This window comes from Passer domesticus, chromosome 9 (assembly GCF_036417665.1).
Source record: "Passer domesticus isolate bPasDom1 chromosome 9, bPasDom1.hap1, whole genome shotgun sequence".
NCBI lineage: Eukaryota > Metazoa > Chordata > Aves > Passeriformes > Passeridae > Passer > Passer domesticus.
The window spans coordinates 27,964,028-27,983,595 of record NC_087482.1 but is presented as its reverse complement, the minus strand read 5'-3'; the positions used below and the strand labels follow the sequence as shown (position 1 = coordinate 27,983,595).

Here is a 19,568-nt window from a genome sequence, read left to right as displayed (position 1 = left end):
AACTGGAGCTTTCCAGTATAAATTCATCTAGGCTCAAGCATGAAAAATGTGAGAGATGGTCCACCCATGGCTGCAGTGCCAGCTCAGATAATCTTGGCCTTTTCCAGTGGTTCTGACCTTTTCCAGTAGTTTTGACTATCCACAGCAAACAGTCCCAGAGGCAGAAGCCAGCCAGCCCCACTGCAGTGCCACCAGAGCTGATGGCATGTCCAAGCCCAGAGAAGGGCATCTCTCCTGCTCCACATCCAGCCTCAAGGGAAAAGGAGGAGTCAAATTGTGCTGCTCTGAGAGCAGCTCTGAACAACTGAATATATCCTGTATTTTTAAAAAGCTGAGTCAATCAGCACCCATGCTTAACCAAAATGCAAGGACAATGGCACTGTGATGAAGACAAGGACTAATCAAGTGCTAATCAGTAGCAAAATCCATAACCCTGAAGTAATGATAAGAGTTACTCATTGCTGCTGTAAAAATCAGCTCAAATATCATTAGCTATTACCTTTCCAAGCCACATGGGCAAAGAAAATTCCTGATTATTATGGTGGATTACAGGTCAATCCAATTAGTACTCTCAGCATAAATACTCTTTGTAATTAATGGACAACAGAGTTAAACACTGCTGACATGTTTTCTCCATTAAAACTTGCAAGCAGGTCATTGAAGATTTTGAGGAATCTGGCAACCTCTGTGCAATTAGCTGGGTTTGGAAATGGTAATTAGCCCATTTTAAGCCCTGATCTTTATGTCCTAATAAACATCAGTGTTTATGTTCCTTTTGCTGTGTGATTATCACGTGTTAAACATTGGCTCACATATCATCCTTAAATTCACACTGGGCAATGTGGACATTGAGAAAATAAGGGGATGAGTTCATGATGCATTGGTGGGGAAAAAAAAAGACCCCTAAAGGCCTGCTTGGGATGGAAAGGAGGAGGCCAGACCCTCTTGACTCAAAATGTGTTTGACAGTGCAGTTCATACACCTGGGTTTGTTACCCATTTGGTGCATTTTAACACAAAAATTGTGAGTGTTACCTGACTTTCCAAGCTGTGTTCTCATGCAGTGAGGCACAGGACAAGACAAGATTGATCCCATCACTGTGATGGTTGCTTGAATCCTGCTGCAAGAGAAACCATCACGGAGCACTCTCCAGCAGGTGTTCCCTGGGGTCTGTGCCCTGGGCTGCTGTCCCTGCCTGTGACAATCCTGCTCAGTTCCATGTTTCCTCTCCTTCCTCTTCCTTCACCTTGCCTGGGTGCCTGGGCTGGGGCTGTCCTTGGGGGGGCTCAGGTGACCCCACCTGGCCCTGTCTAATCTTACTGAGAGAGCATCAAATTGAGCAGGATTCCATAGATGAGACCATTCTGGCCACATTTTTGAGGAGGCTTGGGAACACATCTGTGCCTCCACATGCTCAAAACACAGTTCTAGGCGTTCCTGTTTGAAATCAATTCCGCACTGCTGACCCAGACCCGGTCAGAGAGCTCTCAGCCCCCAGCAGCTCTCCAAACTTGGCATTCTCAACTTCTCTGGTCAACTTTGGTTCACTGGGGCCAGGGGGGAACCAGCTGAGGGCACCAGATCCCTGGATGGGGTCTGCAATCCCCGAGCCTGCTCGGAGCAGAATGAGGGAGAAGGGTGAGCTGGTCACAGGTGTCACCTGGCCCTGCGACACGGGGCCACAGCCTGCCACCAGCCCCGAGGGGACCCGCCGGCCTGAAAGGACCCATCGGCCCCGAGGGGCATCTGCCACTCCCGAGGGGACCCGCCAGCCCGGAGGGGGATCCATGTGCCCCAAGGGGACCCGCCGGTACCAAGGGGGATCCATCACCCCCGAGGGGACCCGGCAGTCCCGAGGGGGGTCTGCCAGCCCCGAGGGGACCCGGCGGTCCCGAGAGGGGTCTGCCAGCCCCGAGGGGACCCGGCGGTCCCGAGGGGGGTCTGCCAGCCCCGAGGGGACCCGGCGGTCCCGAGGGGCGGTCCGGGGGCGGGCGGGGGCGGTGCGGGCCCGGCCCCCAGCCCGCGCGGGCGCTGCCGTGCGGGGAGGGCGCGGCGGAGCGGCGGGCGCCGAGCTTTAAATGAACATTAATATCGCTCGGGGAGGGCAGCGCCGGTGGCTCGGGACGGGCGGCGGCGGCAGCGGCACCTCCAGATCCTCTTCCTCCTCCTGCTCCTCCTCCTCGGCCGCGGCGGCAGGTAGGCTGTGCGCTGTGACCGCGGGGTCCAGCCCGTGCCCGAGCCCCGCGGGGGAAACGCGCGGTGCCCGCGCCCCGAGCGCCCGGGATGCTGCGGGATCCAGGGATGCTGCGAGACCCAGGGATGCCCCGGGATCCAGGGATGCCGCGGGATACAGGGATGCCGCGCGATAAAGGAATGCCGCGGGATACAGGGATGCTGTGGGACACAGGGATGCCGCGGGATACAGAGATGCCGCGGGATGCAGGGACGCTGCGGGATGCAGGGATGCTGCGGGATGCTGCCGGGGCGCAGAGGGGGACGCGGCAGCCCCCGGGGGATGGAGGCTGAGCCGGCGTCTCCTCGAAGGGCGGCGGAGCCCCGCGGGGCGCGGAGCGGCGGCGGCGGTGGCCGGGAGCGGCCGCCTGTTGCCGGCTGTCGGAGCTCGGGGAGCAGCCGAGCCGGCGTTCGGGGGCTCGGGCAGCCGTGCCGGGCTCGGCGGAGCCTCCCCGGTCCCTGCGCGCTCCGTGCGGGCGGCAGAGCCGGCGGTGCGGGGTCCGGGGCTCCGCGGGCGCTCCCGGCAGCGCGGGGCTCTCGGCGCCGTGGAAAGCTGGACCGGCCTCGCCCCGATAATAAAAGTTCTTTGCAGAAGGCGGAGTGGCTTATTTTCTTTCGTTTGCTCCCCAAACGCGCCCCGGTGCTCCGCTCGCCCGCGGCGGAGCGCGGCTGCGGGAACACGAAGTGTCAGCCCAGCGCTCCGTTTCTGGCTTGTTGGGAATGGATTTGAAGCTTTAGTTATAATTTCAGTGCATCTGAGAGCTTCGCTCGGTTGCTTTGGAACTCGATAAAACTGTATTTTCAACGGAGACGAGTGAACTTTAAAGAAAATCAGGTCAGCCATAGATTCCGGGCATCAAACCCTTTCAGGTCCCAGAAATAGCCACAGAAGTAGCGTGACCAATTCTTTTTTCATGCACAAAGCTTTTTCCTTTTAATTTTGGTTGGAATTTCTGACGGATACCGGAGCTCATCAACTGGATCTTTTCAGCTTACTTTAATGAAATAAGCATGCTTTCTAAGCCTGCATTTTGATGCAATTATATTAGTCTCCCTTAACTACACGAGGTTTGAGTTTCTGATAGAGCTTGTAGTTCTTAAAATAATAAAGTCTGTTTAGCAGAAGGTTTTTCTTTGTGCATTTTTAAGGTTTAGATTGACGGGAAGGTGAGGAAGAAGATGACTGAGAGAGAACATGGATATGAGCTGTTATGGGGTAAAGAATACGCTTGGATATTAATGGAAAAGGTTCAGCTGTTATGGGGTAAAGAATATGCTTGGATATTAATGGAAAAGGTTCAGAGGGGATGTTTTATTTCAAATATCCTGCACTTGAACACAGAAGCACAAGGCTGTTCGCAAGTTTTTGCATCTCTTATAAAGTCTCGAAGCCAGGATTGACAAATATTTATCTCGCAGTAAGTGGGTCAGATGATAACATCTTCCACTGGATCTCTCACTTCTGTATTGGACAGCTTTGGTTGCTAAGTAGCTCTGAATTGCTAATCCCAAAGTCAATGATGTCATAATGACATCATCACATCCTTTCACCTGATTGATTCTCAGAAGAGAACAGTAATGAGATTTGATATACATGTCCCATCTCTTTAATATTCTTCCTCTGCTTCAGGGGATTTCCTGACCTGCCTGGCAAATTCCAATGAATCACACTGAGCTCTAGTAAAAAGACGTTTCTTTTGGAGACGAGGTGGAACATTAAAGGGACAGTGGCTGCTCCTGGTCCTTTCAAAAGCTGAGAAACTTGGCAGCTTATGTTTCAAATGTGGAGTTCTGGATATGGAGGGCAGTGATTTAAAACTCGGACTTACTAAATTCGCGTTCAGGTGTGAAAGTGGCTCGGGTTTCAAAGACGATCAAGTCACTTCATGTGTGTGAGTTGGAGTGCTGGAGGTGCTGCAGGGGGCACACAGAAAGCAGGAGCTGTTTCAGCTGCCAAAATAAATTGCAATTCTAATGGTAAATGCATGAAATCTGTCAGGAATTGCCATGTTAAGAATGGTACTGAACGGTTCTGAAGACAACTCAGAATTTATTTCTCTTTCTAATTAGGCAGCATAATTGGTAAGTTTGAAGGATTTTAACAGCAACACTGCCATCACAGGGAACTCCTTGTAAGAGAGTTTTAAATACTCAGAGTGTGTGGAATGTGTACAGAATTGATGGGTTTGGTTCCTTCTGAGGTTAAAGGCACAAAGGGTGACATTTGCTGATGATCAGCAGGGACTGCTGGTTGTTACAGCTGGTTTTTATTGTGTGTGTCCAGATGAGCACGGTCTGTGTGAATTTTAGGTGTTTTTCTCCTCAATAGCTTTGTGATCATGAATTTCTCCACAGACAGTGAGTCTGAAAGATTCCAGACAGGGCAGTGTATATTTCAGGTGTGCAAACCTTCCTGCTTCACAAGGGACAAAAGGAACAATTTCCATTTGTTTTGTGGAACGTGTGGTTCTGTTTGGTAAAGTGAAAAGCTGAGCCCCTCTCAGAACAGTCAGAGGCTGCACAGCCCAGTCTCACTTGATTGATAAATACCATGGGCTGCTAAAACGTATTTCAGAAGTAAACAATGATTTGTTGGCGTGGATGAGTTGGTGTTCATGTATTTACTGAAGGCACTGATTGCTGATTTTATTCCTGCTCCAGAACTGCAGTGTTGATGGCACTGTTAAGTCTAACAGAGTAGTAATTGAACATGAGGAGTGGGAATGAGTGGGAAGGTGGTGGGGGAAGATGTTTTTGGCTGTGTTTGAATCTATTCACCCTGTAAGTGCAATCCAAGCTCCAGATGCAAAAGGGAAATTTCTAAATAATCTGCAAGAGTTCTGCACTCCTCGTACTACACGCAGTGACAAATTTCCACAAGCTTTAGATTCTTTCTGGGATGACTCAACTACGAACAAGTGATTTGGAAAAAAAATATTATCTCTGAAGAGAATCCTTGGTGACAATTTCTTTTCAAGTTATCTTAGGATTTTCTACTTACCATGATCTCTTCTAACTCATGCCTGCATTGAATGTTGGAGACGAGAAATGAGTTTGGACTTGGGGATAAATCTGTGCCTTCCAAGTGCACGTTGGAGGGTCAGCTGTGACATTTGCATGGTTGTGCTTTGGATGTGGTGCCACATTTGGTTACATAAAGCAGAGCACCTCAGAGCCTCCCGAGAGCTGGCAGGGCAGGGGTGATGCTGCAGCATCCCTGAGCTCTCTGAGCAGGTGACAGAGGGGGACAGGGCTGTGCTCACAGCAGGACAGAGCTCACACACGCAGCAGGACAGAGCTGTGTGCTCACACACACGGGCTCAGCTCGTGCAGAGCCTCAGCAAAGCTCGGACCAGGCAGCTGACTCTCTGCTTGTAACAACAGCAATGAGAAATTCGACCTTTAGGGTTTTAAACCACAATCAATCTGCTTCAGAACCCGACTGAGATGTTTTGTCCCCCTGCTCCCAGCCCTGTGACTGTCAGGGTGAGGACAGTCCCTGTTTCAGCCCCAACTCCTGCTCCTGTCCTCAGCTCTGTGTGAGGATAGAACAAGGCACCAACTGGATTACTGGATTTACTTTTCTGCTTTTTAAATGTAGATCTTTAAGGGGAAAATAATATCAATAACAGCTTCACAGGCCACCTGTGTGGGCCTTTTATAAGGGCAAGACTGGCAGTTGAGTATTTGAAATGTGTAGTGTGATAAATTAATTCATCTATATCTGGATCTTTATTGATGGACAAAAGTCTGACAGAACATGGATAGGATTTGTGCCTTATAAACTAGGAAGTAAAATAATTAATAATCCCAATGATCTGCAGCAATCCCAGTAATCTGCAGCAATCCCATCCCAATGATCTGCACCAATCCCAGGGATCTGCAGCAAACCCATCCCAATGATCTGCACCAATCCCAATGACATAAAACACCCCCTGAAATGAATAAAATTACCTCAGATATTTTTGCTAACATTATCCAGTAGCTATGAAAATTCTATTTAAGACTTAAATTAAGCAAACTGAGGTATCAATTTTTTTCCCCAAAATTTCTTTTCTATTCAAAGTGGGCTCTGAAAGCATTTGTTGTCCGAAAATTAGAAGTTATTTAAAAATTATTCCTACAGTGAATTTTTTAGATGTAAAATTTTTATTTGATTCCAGTTTTGATCTTTATCTATAAATTATATTTCGTAAGGAAAGTGATGTTGAGAGAAAACTCAGTGCTGATTTCAGTCTGAAGTACTTAGAGTAACCTTTGTGTAAATGGAATCTTTTCTGGGCAAAATAACAATTATTGGAATGTTTCACTAGAATGATGTTGCAATGAAAAATGTACAGTGAGAAATCAGTACTTTTTATACCAGTTGTATTCAGGAGTTTATCAAGTGATGCCTACACAGCTGAGGTTCATTCTGTGGTGTTACAAAATTGTGTAACAAGACTAAAATCTAGGATGGAAGAAAAAGCCATGTTAGTGGTGCATAAATGCATCACAGAATTTTCTTTTGAAACAGATACTTTAATTTACCAATGTGATCCTTTTATACAGAAAGAAATACAATGTATTCCTTTTAATACAAACTACAAATTCCTTAGGAAGTTATTCCAGTCTGATCCTGAACTCTGCTTGTGCAAGGAATTATGATTCTTTCCCCGTCTTTCTGAAGTAAAGCAGACAAAACTCAAACTGCAAACTCTTTTCCCAGAGAGGTTTGCTCACCACTCCACAGCAGTGGGTGAAAAGTTTATGGAAACACTTCTCATCTGAAATATGATTTCTATGATGCTCAGGAAGGCAAAGGGCACCACCAATAATCCAATTAGTTACTCTGAGTTCTGTGATAAAGCTCAGGAAACCACTTTGCTGTCGGTTGCTTTGGTCTGGGATTTTTCTCCTGGCTGGAAAGCAGTGGAGGCTCATCTGGAGGCTCATTTTTTCCTGGGTGAGTGGAGACTCATCTGACAACTGCCCAAAGGGAAGATCCTCTCTCCTGCCAAGGTGATATTGCTGTGTAACACCTCCCTTAATTCCAGCCCCTCTGCCTCCCCCAGGCCAGTCTGCCCAGAGGAGCTGGGATGAAAGGAGGCAGCTGGTTAAAAACAAGGATCCCAGGAATTAAACACGCCTCTGGTGGTGGCCACAACAAGGGGGGCACTGTTTGGTGCTCTTTCCTCCTGGGTTGTTTTGAAAGGCCAGCAAAAGCCTAAGGAGATGCTCAGGCAATCACAGAACACAAATCCCCATTATTGCACTGCTGCTGCCCAGCCTTGGTGCTGGAAATTTTGCATTCTGCATCTTTGTTGCCTTCTGTAAATGTTACAAATAGCAGGAAGGGATGGATAAAACGACACAGATGCTTTAATTATGATTTGATTACAGAGCAACCAGAGGAGTCTATTCTGAGGAATATGCAATTAGAGAAAATTCTGAGGACTATCTAACCTTCCGAAATTAAAATTAACTGGGATTATTTGAACGGGGTTTGAACATCTCTGAAAAAAGAGATCATTCCTCAAGGATCCTGCTGCTCTTGTCTGCTGGATCCTCTCTGGCTTAGCAGATGGGCTTCAGGGTAACACAATGTCATCCTCCTCAGCTGCATGTGCTGCTTTCTTCGCCTCCCAATCCCATTTTATTCCCATTTTTTCATCCCTTGCTGGCCACTTACAGACCCTGGAAGGAAACAGCCACCCCTGGGTTAAGCACACAAAAAGGGAGAGCAGTTTAAGCATTCCTGGGTCATCAACAGAGTTTCTCCTTCCCAGGAGCAGGAAAAATGGAGCTGTGCACGCTTGTGATGCACATTCCAAAGGGAAAGTGGGGATGGAAAATTCCATGCCTTTTCCTCTGGCAAATTATTTAATGGAAGGAAGCTGTATGATTAAATATGTTAAGCTTCTCTGTGGGCTTAAATGGTACAAATGGGCTGAATTTAATTCCATTGATTTCGCTGGTTGTGGAACATGAGCAGAATTCCAAATCTGTCCCAGGGCTGAGGAGCAGCGTGACTCCAGCTCCGGTGTGAAACCACTGAAATCCCACGGAAGCTCCATCCTGGATGGGAACCATGGCTTTCTCTGCTGTCCTGAGCTGGGCTCAGCCAGCTGCAAGGGGCAGGGGAGGCAGTGGGTCAGCCTGGCTGCAGGGGCACCAGCAGGGCACGAGGCTCTGGGGTTGTGCCCTGCACCCAGACACGACCCCTGGCAGCAGCTGCAAACCTCTTGTGTTGCTCTTGCTTCCCCTCAGTGCTCGACACATTCACGAGCCAGTGGTAAAAGGGCTTTTTTAGGTTGTCTTTTCTGTAGAAGTTTTCAGTGTTTATTGCTTCTGCTTGAAAATCCTGTGCAGAGGGTGATGTCAGCTCTCCAGCCTGGAGAGCAGGGCCTGCCAGGACCCCTCCTGGACTCTGCTGGGGCTGGAATGTTTCTTCTGGGACTGGGGAGGAAAGGAGAGTGGCTCCCACCTCAGCCAGCCCTGTTCCTGCACTGTTTGAATCCATGGGAATGCAGGACATGGCTTTGGTGCTGCCGGGTGCTCTGGGGAGGGATGGGGGTGCTGAGAGGGGCACAGCTGCTTCCCTCCATCCCCAGTGGGGATGGCTGACCTTGGTTTTGACCTTGCTCACCTCCAGAAGCCCCCAGAGCTGCCCTGACAGGGAATGTAGCTGTCAGAGGTGCTGCTCAGGACACTCAGAGAATCCCTGCTCTTCCCAACAGGTGCTGAGCACATTTAAGCTCAGCTAAATTCAGCAGCCTGTCAGTCCCCTTTGTCACTTGTAAGGACATTTTCTGGGCATAGTGCCTTATTTATTTATTTCAACATCTCTTTTTAGGAGCCTTCAAATCCTCCAACTTCAAAGAATTTGTGTGTGCTCCTACTGACCCATGTGTATTTCCCAGGGATAAACCCCAGGCTGGCAACTTAGGGATGATTTTTCAAGGGTCTCTTTAATAAATGAGGTTATTTATTTTCTGTCTGAAATTCCCTGGTTGGTGACTAAGAGAAAGTTTGTATTAAGCTGTGCAGAGCATAATGAGGTTGCTGTAATGCTTTGATGTGGAAATGCTTAAATGCCCAAAAAAAAAAAAAAGAAATGGTGTTATTGATAGAGCTTGCTTAAGGCATCTAGGGACAGTTTATATCAAGCAAATATAGATTATACTATAAAGATTATAGATTTTGATAATAGCCCTTTAAAACTTTAATAGCAGACATCATAAAAAGGTCAAAATCAAATTATTTTCCTGAACCATGCTGCTGGTGCTTACAAGCTGAGCCCTTTTTCAAAATAAAGACCTGTGTGATATCAATTATAGAGGCACTAATGTTACAATAGATGTGCAGGGAGATTTGATTTCCTAACACCTATTACAAAGCTGTTCCTGGTGAACAACCTGCCTGGACAGGCTGTTCAGTGTGTGGAAATAAAAGGCTGGAGTGGATTTGCAGCACGTTAGTCTCGCCTAATGAAGGAGGTTACATAAGAGTCCCTTCCCCTCACTGCTGGAACTCTATTTCCCATGCCACTTCTTGCCTTCCATGTTGCTGATAGATTCAAAAAACCAGACTTTGCTGCATTTTCTTCTTTTCTTCTTGTGTCTGTTCTTGAGGCTGATTAGCACAAAGTAGCTCTGAGCCGTGGCTTGGGCACCAGAGATTCTGAGAGCCTCAAACCGCCCAAATAATGGAGCAGGATGAAGGATGCTGGTTGCCATGGGAACAGTGCATGTGCCACACAAGATAATGGAACTGCTGTGGTGCAGGGATCTGTGCTGAATATTGATTTGAGCTCTCCTGCATCCCTTGGAAGAGCTGGGCTTTGGGTGTTCCACCTGGCAGGGCAGAGCAGCTCATCGGCTGGGCTGGGGCCAGGGAGAATTTCCTCTGAGCAGAGCTGGCTTTTCCATGGGATGGGAGAAGAAAGAGCAGGAATTCCTGGGGAGAATTATCAGGGTCACAGCCTTTCCTTGTGGAGCTCACAGAGCCCTGGCTGTTGAGCTGGAGTTAATGAAGAGTTGGAACTGAGGTGCTCCAGAGGAGTGCCCTGAATTAAAGTGACAATAAAACACTCAGGAAGCTGAACTTTCACCTGTGTAATGTTTCTTGTGGTGGCTGTCACTTGGACATCTGCACAGTGCCACAGTTCCCCTCTGTATCCCTTCATGGTAGCACTGAAAAGTTCATTTTTTTTCCAGCTTGTCAAGGACGTGTCTAATTAGCAGCAGAGCTGTGCAAAATTATGGGATTAAGAAACATCAACTCATTGGCAGCCAAACATTATTATTATGGCAGTATTGGCCATTTTCCCCAAGCTGGGCAAGGTCAAACATGAAAGTTTTAATTTGGGGGAAGGCAAAATATGAAGGTTTTAATTTGGGTGAAACTAAAACATGAAGGTTTTAATTTGGGGGAAAATAAAACATGAAGGTTTTCATTTGGGGCAAGGTAAAACATGAAGGTTTTAACTTGGGGGAAATAAAACATGAAGGTTTTCATTTGGGGCAAGGTAAAACATGAATATTTTCATTTGGGGGAAAGTAAAACATAAAGTTTTCATTTAGGGCAAGTTAAACATGAGGGTTTTAACTTGGAGGAATTCTCTGGGAGCAGGATCACACTTGATCCTGTTTTTTAGGTGAGGTTGGAATTCTTGCATAAAATGAACAATGCAGGACTGGTTCTGCTCTAATTTTGCAGCCTTAAGTTCTGGCTCCTGGAATGACAAAGAAGTTCTAATTATTGCTTCTCTAGCCCAGATCCTCAATAACAAAAACCAGCAAAACTTTCTTAGTGCTTTCTCTGCTTGGCAAGAGGCAGCTGGGGCCACTGTGCTCGGGAGGATTGTGCAGATGAGGTAATGCAAATCAAATTCCTGTCCTTCTCATGTTTTTCCCTCCAGGAAGGGTGATGCCACAAACTCCTGCTTACCTTCAGCAGGATTGCTGGCACTTGGCCACCTGTTGGAGAAAATGTTGTGTAATTATTGACCTTAGCAGATTTTGGGAAATGATCTGAATTCTTTCATATCTGCCCTGTGCTCTTTGGACCTCCTGGTGTTGTCTGGATCAGCCTTAAAAGTACTGGACCTTTAGGAAATGTGAATTTCTGTGGCAGCTCTAATAAGATGCTTATCTTGAGGCAGAGATGGTGAACTTTAAAAATATCTGAGGTGTTATTTGTCAGAAATGTGTCTGGGAGAACGGATTTAGAAATTCTAGGCTGTTGTGCCCTCTGGGCACGATTCGCAGGTTTGTGTGACTTTGTTCTCCAGCACAGGTCATGTCCAATGTGGTGCTCAGAGAGCCATTCACTTTATTCTCTCCTGCTGGCTTTGGGTTTAAATCCTGCCACTATATCCCAGCAGAGCTCCCAGTTTTATTGCCAATTCCAAAACCTGACTGTACAGGATCAGCTCCTCTGGACTTCTGGGGTTTTTGTACAGCCAGGACAAACTGAGGTATCATTTAAGACATCTTTTGATAACCAGGACACCTGCCCTGTAATGTACAGAAAATTATGTATTAGAGCACCTAAACACACTAGTGGACTTCATTAGGTTTAATTAAAGCCATTAGGGGCTTTTTATTTGGTTGGTTGGGATTTTTGGGATTTTTGTTTCCGTAATGCTTTTACATTTTCTGAGTTTTTGTAATAATTTTGCAGGTGAAAATCTTAGTCTATTTTAGAAACAAAATCTATTTTGGATTTAGGGAGTGAACTAATTAATGAACTTGGGCATTAGGCATGGCTTTAGATATCAGCAAGACTTCTGCCCGAGAGAAACCTCCCGTGTCCTGTGATCCATCCCTCCAGGTGTAACTGCTGTGCACAGCAGGATTGGGATTTCTGCCAGCTGCCAGGGATCAGCTGGCCAGCTTTGCCTGTAAATGTACAAATCCACACCCCAGCACCTTTTGTGCGTGTGTGAAAATGTGTGTACTCCACGTCCCCCCTTCTCCAGGGAGGCTCCTACCCTGCCATGGCAGTGGTTAAGATGATTTCTGGGGTTATGAAGTTCTTCAGCTCAGGTCCAAGAGAACAGACTGAATGTCAGCTGGAGCTTTTGCTCTGGCCTGTGCTGTGCACCCAGCTGGGAGTGGTTTGTCACCATAACGAGGTGACAATGTCGTTCTGAGCCAACCTGCAGCAGTGGCACAGCCATTGACAGTTCTTTGCTCTTGGGCTGTCTGGGCTAGTCCTGAGCAAAAAGAATCTTAAAGAAAGCTCAGCTTTAGGTGTAGGGGCAAGCAGAAATGTCTATAACCATACACAGCAGACTGGCTGTGTGCCTGTGGGGTTTTGAGGGGTTTTATGGGGTTTTATGGGGTTTTAAGGGGTTTTATAGGGTTGATGTCTTTCAGCCTATTGCTCTGCACCCAGGAATTTCCCATACCAAAATGGTGTTACATTTGATAAAACCAAGGGCTGTTTACACTGTGACATCTTCTCAACTGGCATTTTTCTGAAAAAGTAGATTTTGAGGGGATAAATCCCAAAGCCCTGTGAAAGGCAGGGGATCTGGTGCTGCTGTTCCATGGAAAACCATGCAAATGCTCACCTGACCCCAGCTGACCCCTCAGGTGACCTCTCCTGGCTGAACTCCTCTGACCTGAGAGCCACCTGCTGATTGCTGGGATGTGGTGCACAGCATTCTGTAATCCCCCCTGCTCACTGCACTAAAACTGGGATTATAAAGTAAATTACCTCCCTGTGGCTGCCCAAGTTTTAGGAGAGTAGGTGTGAGGAAAAATGTGGCTGCTGCCCCCTCCCCAAACCCACAAAATCTCTGCTTGATGGCTGGAACACAAAACTGTCCCAATGATCAGCCTGTGGTGTTGAGAGGGGAATAAGGAGGAATATTTCTGGGGAAAACAGCAGGGAAGGGAGCCAAGTGTGTTCCTTGGAAAGGGCTTGAATAAACCAACAGGAGTTTGCCCTGTTGTGAATCTGGCCCTGGCATCCTGGTCCCTCCTCTGAGGAGCACAGGGAGGGTTTTGCTGGACCCCAAACACCGCCAAAGGGGGTTGGACTTTGGTTTATCACTCAGAATTCCCTTTTGAAGTGCTCACAGCAGCTTTCCAGAGGAGGCAGCTTTGCATGGACACGTGGTAGGATTCCATCTTCATGGCTGGCTGGAAGAGGGGATGGATGGCTGTGCTTCCCAAACACAGGCAGGCTGTGGGGAAGATTGTTCTCCCACATTTGCATTCAGCCACTCTGAGGATATCAATTTCCCCTGAGCATGGGGATGATTCTGCTTTTACACAACAAGAGTTTCCAAGGAGGCACTGGAGTGACAAAAGCTGTTGCCAGGGGTCTCCAAGGCACTTGACAGGTTTATAGAGTGATGATAAACTGCTGGGGTAGTCTCAGTGGAAATTGGGTTTGATGGAAATAATAAAGAAGTGGAGGTGCTCAAGGACATAGTTGGAAAGCAATTTGGAGAGGCCGTGGAACATTTGGATTTGTCTCAGTGTGATTCCTCCCACAGAAGGGAGCTGAGCTGTGACTGGTGGGATTTATTACAGCTTTATACCTTTTCATATTGAAAATTGAGCTTCAGCATGGGAGCCTGCTCCTCTCTTTATGCAGATTACATACAAATAAATGGCTAGCTGATGGAGGTAATATCTTGGGGACAGGAAAGGTTCAAATGAAAATTCTCCAAGAATTCTTTTCTTTTACAGCAGCCTGTATATCTTAGCCAAGGTGGTTTTGTAATGGACAAATGTGCACCTGAAAAATGCTTAAGTGGGCCTTTAAATATGTCCAAAAATTTCCTGGATGATTTTTTTAAGTCTATTTTTAAAAAAACCACGCACACTATTATGTTCAGCTCACATCTGTGCCAGCGCTGACAGTGGTAGAAAGGCAACCCCATTTAGTTTCTTTTGTTCTTTATATAAGAACTTGCTGCCTTGTCTTCTGAGCAACACAAAAGCTGTCTTATTTCAAGGAACACACACTTGCTGAGCAAACCCCTCAAGAGATTGTTTTGCCTGTCATGCCACCACTACATTTTCATTTGGCCACTCTTTTTGAAGTTGTAGAAAACCTCAACAGAACTGCATCGCAAGGACAGAGCTGCTTGTGTTGGGATTTGCTTCAAGAGGTTAAAAAAAGGATTGCTGAGAGGTGCCTGAGGCATGGCAGGTAAATATCTGAGTACCTGGTGGTTAAAAGCCAGGTGTGTTGTGGCCACAGGTGAATTATTTTCATTTACAGATGTGCTGATGTCAGAGGTGAGATGGAGGAGCACGGCAATAATCTGCCTTTTTACAGATGTTGTATGAAATTCTTTGTATTCTGACTCCCTCCAAAGCTTGTATAGCTTCATTTTGGCCACAACCTATTGTGAGGATTATGAGTTCATGCCAAAATGAGCTAAAAATCACACTGGTGAGGATAAACAGACAGCAAAGCAAGCAGAATAAAAGTAGGCAGGTTTCTGGGCAGGGGTTTCTCCCTGGGGGTGACCAAAGTGTGCAGACTGAGGGAAAATTGCTGTAAGTGCCCAGGGATGTGTCAGTGGCACTTCCCTTGGGGACAGGAGCACACAGAATTCATAACTCTGCAAAGGAATGGCCACAGTGAGGGAGCTCAGAATTCTCCTCCCTGGGAAGCAGATGGGAACCATCAAGGCCACCCTCCCTGCCTGCCTTGGCTGCTCACAGGGGGCTCTTGGCAGCAGCACTGCAGAAATATTTGCTGCTTGCTCCTGAATGAGGAGTTGCTCCCTCTTGCATCCTTTGGGATGAAAGAATGGCCAAGGAGCCAAAGCCTGGGCATTTTTTTTGCCTTCATGCACCATTTTATTCCACTTGGTCTGCTAATTTTTGGTAACAAGAAGTTCTGCTGCACTTAATCCAGCTCTCCCCAGCAGGTGCAGGGTTTTGCTGGGTCCAAGAGAAGAGTTTGCAGCTGAAAAGTTTGAACAGCACAGGTTGCCTGTGTGGCAACCTGCCTCGTGTGTGAAAGGAAAAGAAATGTCTGTCTGCAGCTCCTTCTGTTATCAGGGCTGCATTCTTGCACTCCCGCAGAGAAGGCTGCTGGAAGGAGATTTCCATGGGTGCCATCCACTCTGCTGGGCTTGTGTTACCTGTGATTTTCTGGGATGGTTTTATGGGAAGCCAGTCTGTGGATCTGCCACATCCCCTTGTCTTTTCTGCTGGCTTGGGCTGGTTCAGATCACACTGTTTTGCCTGTTTATTATTTTTTAAAGGCATTTGCTGTGTTTGTGTATGAATTGGTGGCAAGGGGTTGTTCTAAGCTTTATTCTGAGCTGGGATGTTTGTTGTACAGCAGTTTTTTTTCTCTGTGGTTCTCCTGCCTTCAAGATGGAGGCTTTGCACACAGCTGCTGGAAATGAGAGGAAGCTCTTGGAGAGGAATTTGGGCAGCTGAGAAACGGGGTCTTTGCAGAAAGCCATAGCTCCAGTGGCCTGGATACTCTTCCAGCAGTGGACAATGCAGTTCTGTGCTTTTAGACGGTGATGGGGAGCATGAAATGTGGACTGGGTGGCAGCTGGGCTGCTGTGACTTTTTGTGTGGGAGGGTCCTTATTTTCCCCAGGAAGGCTGAATTGGTCATTGTTCTCTCTGGAGGATGGGAATCACAAAAGAATGCTGCTTCCATTTATTCCCCTTACAGTTTTAATTCAGTTCCAGCTACTTAATGTCACCACTGCTTCCACAAAATGTTTCCAGTTCTGGAACAGCAAATTAAAATAACCTCCATCCAATTTACACCAAGGCTCTCTATTTTGTTTGTGTAATGGTGGCATCTTCCTTAAAAGCAGAGTGAAATTCCATCACTGGAATCACTCTGAAATGCACAGAATGAATTGTGTGTGAGGGTGTCTGAAGTGCCTTGCAGATAAACGTCTCCAGCACCAGCAGGGTTTGTTTGTAGGAGCTGTGCTTAGCAGGAGCAGGAGTTCTCTGTGCCATGTAGCAGTCAGGATTCACAGCTTTCCTGTGAGATCTAATACTCCAGCAATAAAGAGTTCCTTTGTTTACAGGAGTGGAGGGGGGGAAGGCACCCTCCAGGCTGTTGTTTCTAGCTCCTGACATGTGATAGAACACGAGTGTGCCTTGGCTTGTGGGATCTCAGATTGGCACCTTCCAGGGAGGGGGGATCTTCAGGGGGAGCTGGGAGCTGACACTTTGTCATCTCCTGTGATGAGCCCTACAAAGAGCTGCTGAAAGCGCTGGAGGATGTGATGCATAACAAAAATGGAATGCTGGGAGAGTCAGGCACAGGGGTTTGTGTTCAGGAGCTGAGTTACACAAGGTGCAGCGCTGTCTTGTGGGGAGCACTCGCAGGTAATGGGAATTTCTTGGCTAATAAAAGGCTTCAAGCTCTGGTCCCATGGGTCTTTAAAAAGATGTTGGTATTTGTGGATGTGTTTAGCAGCTGTAACCCCTCTCCTGCCCCCATCCAAATCTTCCCCTCCCTAGTCTGAACTGTCCATTAGACCAAAACAATTAAACCTGGTATTTCTGACCCAAACTAGGCATTAATCAGTCAGCATAGGGTTTTTTAATTTTTCTGAGGACTCTAAGGAAGACAGACACCTCAATTCTACTGAAATGCACATATGTGTACTTCTGAAACATTCAGCCAGACTCTTTAATATAATCCAATGGTGATCTTTGACCAACACATTCTGAATTACATATAAGTATTTGCTGTGCGATATTCCCATTGCCCATATAATGTTTGAAAACAATAATGCTCCCACTGTTGGGTTTTTTTATCTCTATTTAATTTTACCTCTTGATACCACAAGTGTTTCCACAGATCAATAGAACCCAATTTTCCTCAGCTTCCTCATTGAGGTAGACAGTGAATTGCTGTGAATTTTGCACGAGTTTTCTTATCCTGAACAAGCCTGAAGAAACAGAACACTATTAAAACATGCAAATAGCATTGACCCTGCTTAAGTGTGACAAGGTTTTGCCCTCTTAAGCAATGTGCCAGCTTTGCCCTGAGTGTCGTTATCCCTTCAGGATTATTGGGAGGGTTGGGTACTTGTGTTGGTAACCAAACATAAAGGCCCTGTGGTTTGAAGATGGGAATGATGGGAGTGCAAAATTGGAGATATCTGAATGCAGCCTTTGCTGGTGGGAGGTACTTCAGCCAATGTTTACATCAGGAAGAAACAGTATTTAGAGCTTATTTGCTGCATTAATAAATGACTAAATAAATAAGTAAAGGCAGGAGGATTTATTCTGCCTTCCCTGATGGAAACCTTCATCCACAGCAGCTGCCTCCATGGGCCTGGCTTCCCCCAGGATCTCTGGGCCACCTTTAGAGGTGACAGACATCTCCAAAATTCATGGTGCACCTCACAGAAAATTTGGCAAGAGCCTCTGGAGGTCGTCAGGCTCATACAGGAGTGCTGTGGGTTTGGCTGTTTGGCTGCATTTGACTGGCTTATAGACAAATGGCAATAAATCAATAAATTATACACATTTCTCACTTTCTCTGTTCCCTCCAGGCACACCAATGTTTGTAGCTACAGGGCAAGGAAGATTTTTCTCCTGACTGTAATAATGTTATACCGTGGTGTGCTGTTTGTTTGTTTAGGTTAAAATCCGCTCCCTTTAGTGAAATTCCATTTTCCTTCAAAGTAACACAGGCTCCCAGTGGAGGCTGAGGATCTTCACAGCTTCCCAGAGCCAAGGCCCCCGTGTGCACAATCCCTGCAGTCTGGCACGATATTTGGAGCAGCTCCATTGCTGCCTTAGACTGGCTTAGAGCTCAGTCACAGGGGAGAACTCTTCACTCAATCTGTGCCGTGCAGATAAGAACTGAGATTTTTCTGTGGAGAAATCGGACTTGGTTTGTCATTTTATTGTGCTCAGAGGGTATGGAATTAACTGTAATGTGCATTATTCTTGAGGAGTCCCATTTGCCTGGTTAATACCTGGAAGATGAAACTCCAGAGGAGCTGGAATGTGTTGTTTCAACTCAATATTGTGCAATACAGAAAGATTTCTGTTCTTCTGGAGAGCCAAGAAATTGCTTATTGTCTAACAGGCAGAAACAGATTTTTATTTTGATTTCTTTGGGCTAAATGCATTTTGGAAAGGAGGTGATTAGTAAAGAATAAAGAAATGTGGAGTAATATAAAAGATAGTGTTATTATTTCAATCCAGGTTTTGCAGCGTTGGGCTCTGGCAAAAAAAAAATAAAAGAACTTTGTGCCTTGGTATGAACAGGTGCAGCAATTGCTTTTGAAATGAGTCCAAGCAAGTAACATTAAGTCCTCATTTTACACCTCAGTGAGTGCTGTGCAAAGAGCAGAACTTCCCAGCAGCAGAAGCAGATATAATTCCATTGATAGCTTTGGCGCCGGGCCTGCTCACTTAAAGCAGCGGACTAGTATCTGCTCAGGCCTCAGCAAACAAAACCCGCTCTATTATATAGGTCAGGGCTTGTTTTGGGACAGTCCTCAGCCTTTTGAACACTTCTCTTTCCAAGGTTAATGCTGTATTTCCAAAAAGTTCTCCTGTTCCGCCAGCGCCCGCTCCTGGGGCTGCAGGAGCCGCGGGGCCTGCGCGGCCTCCCCTCGGCTGGGACCTCTGAGGGCCCCAACAATGGCAGTAGGATTTGGCCTCCTGTCCTTCAGAACTTCCCTCCCGAGGGGAGAGGGAAGGGCTCCCAGCACCGAGGGTGAATGCACTCCTGGGACCGGAGCCTGAGCAACACTTTCAGCTCCTTTAGAAAGGCGGCAGCTCTGTGAGACCACAGTGTTCCCAGCTTGAAATCCTGGGACAAAAGGGGCAGGGAACCTTCCAGAGCCCAGTGCTGCTGTGGGGAAACAGCTCTGCTGCTGTTCGGGAGGTGGATGAGACCCCGGGGAACTGACTTTAATTGGTGAATAAAAAATAAATTGGAAAAGGAGTCAGTGCAGGGTTCTGGGAACTCGTTGTTGATGGGGCAGAGAGGTGGTCTGGTCTCTTGTGAATGAGGAGCTGCCTTGGGATTCTCTGTGGCCGGTAAGGAATATATATAATATATAATACATATAATATTTATAATATTCTGCCTGCTTCCTACTTCTCTCCTTCCTTCTCTTCCCAACAAAGAGCCAGGGATAGTGGAGGGAGTGGAAGGGAATTTTCTCCTCTGCTCCCCATTCCTGTAGCTCTCCCCCAGGAGCTCTGCATGAGCAGGTCAGTGCTGCTCACTAGTCTTGCATTAGGCTCAGCATTTTTTTCATAAATGTTGGTACTCAATATTATCTTTTCAGTTTTATTTTAAAAATTCATTGAAGTAAGATCGTATTTTGAGTATTTCTCTCAGTGTTCCCAGTCACAGGACCCA

At 46.8% G+C, this 19,568-nt stretch overlaps 1 protein-coding gene across 2 annotated transcripts in view; it reads left to right on the top strand.

The window, feature by feature from the left end:
* The first annotated feature begins 2,009 nt into the window (after nt 1–2,009).
* The window catches only part of SLC6A1 (solute carrier family 6 member 1), a 61,283-nt gene continuing 43,724 nt past the window's right edge, over nt 2,010–19,568 (top strand). The window contains exon 1 of one of the 2 annotated variants that reach the window (XM_064432226.1): nt 2,010–2,196. The gene's annotated coding sequence lies outside the window, so the exon portion shown is untranslated. Of the gene's footprint in view, nt 2,197–19,068; nt 19,241–19,568 lie in introns of those variants that run through there. The other variant, XM_064432227.1, reaches the window with a different exon arrangement.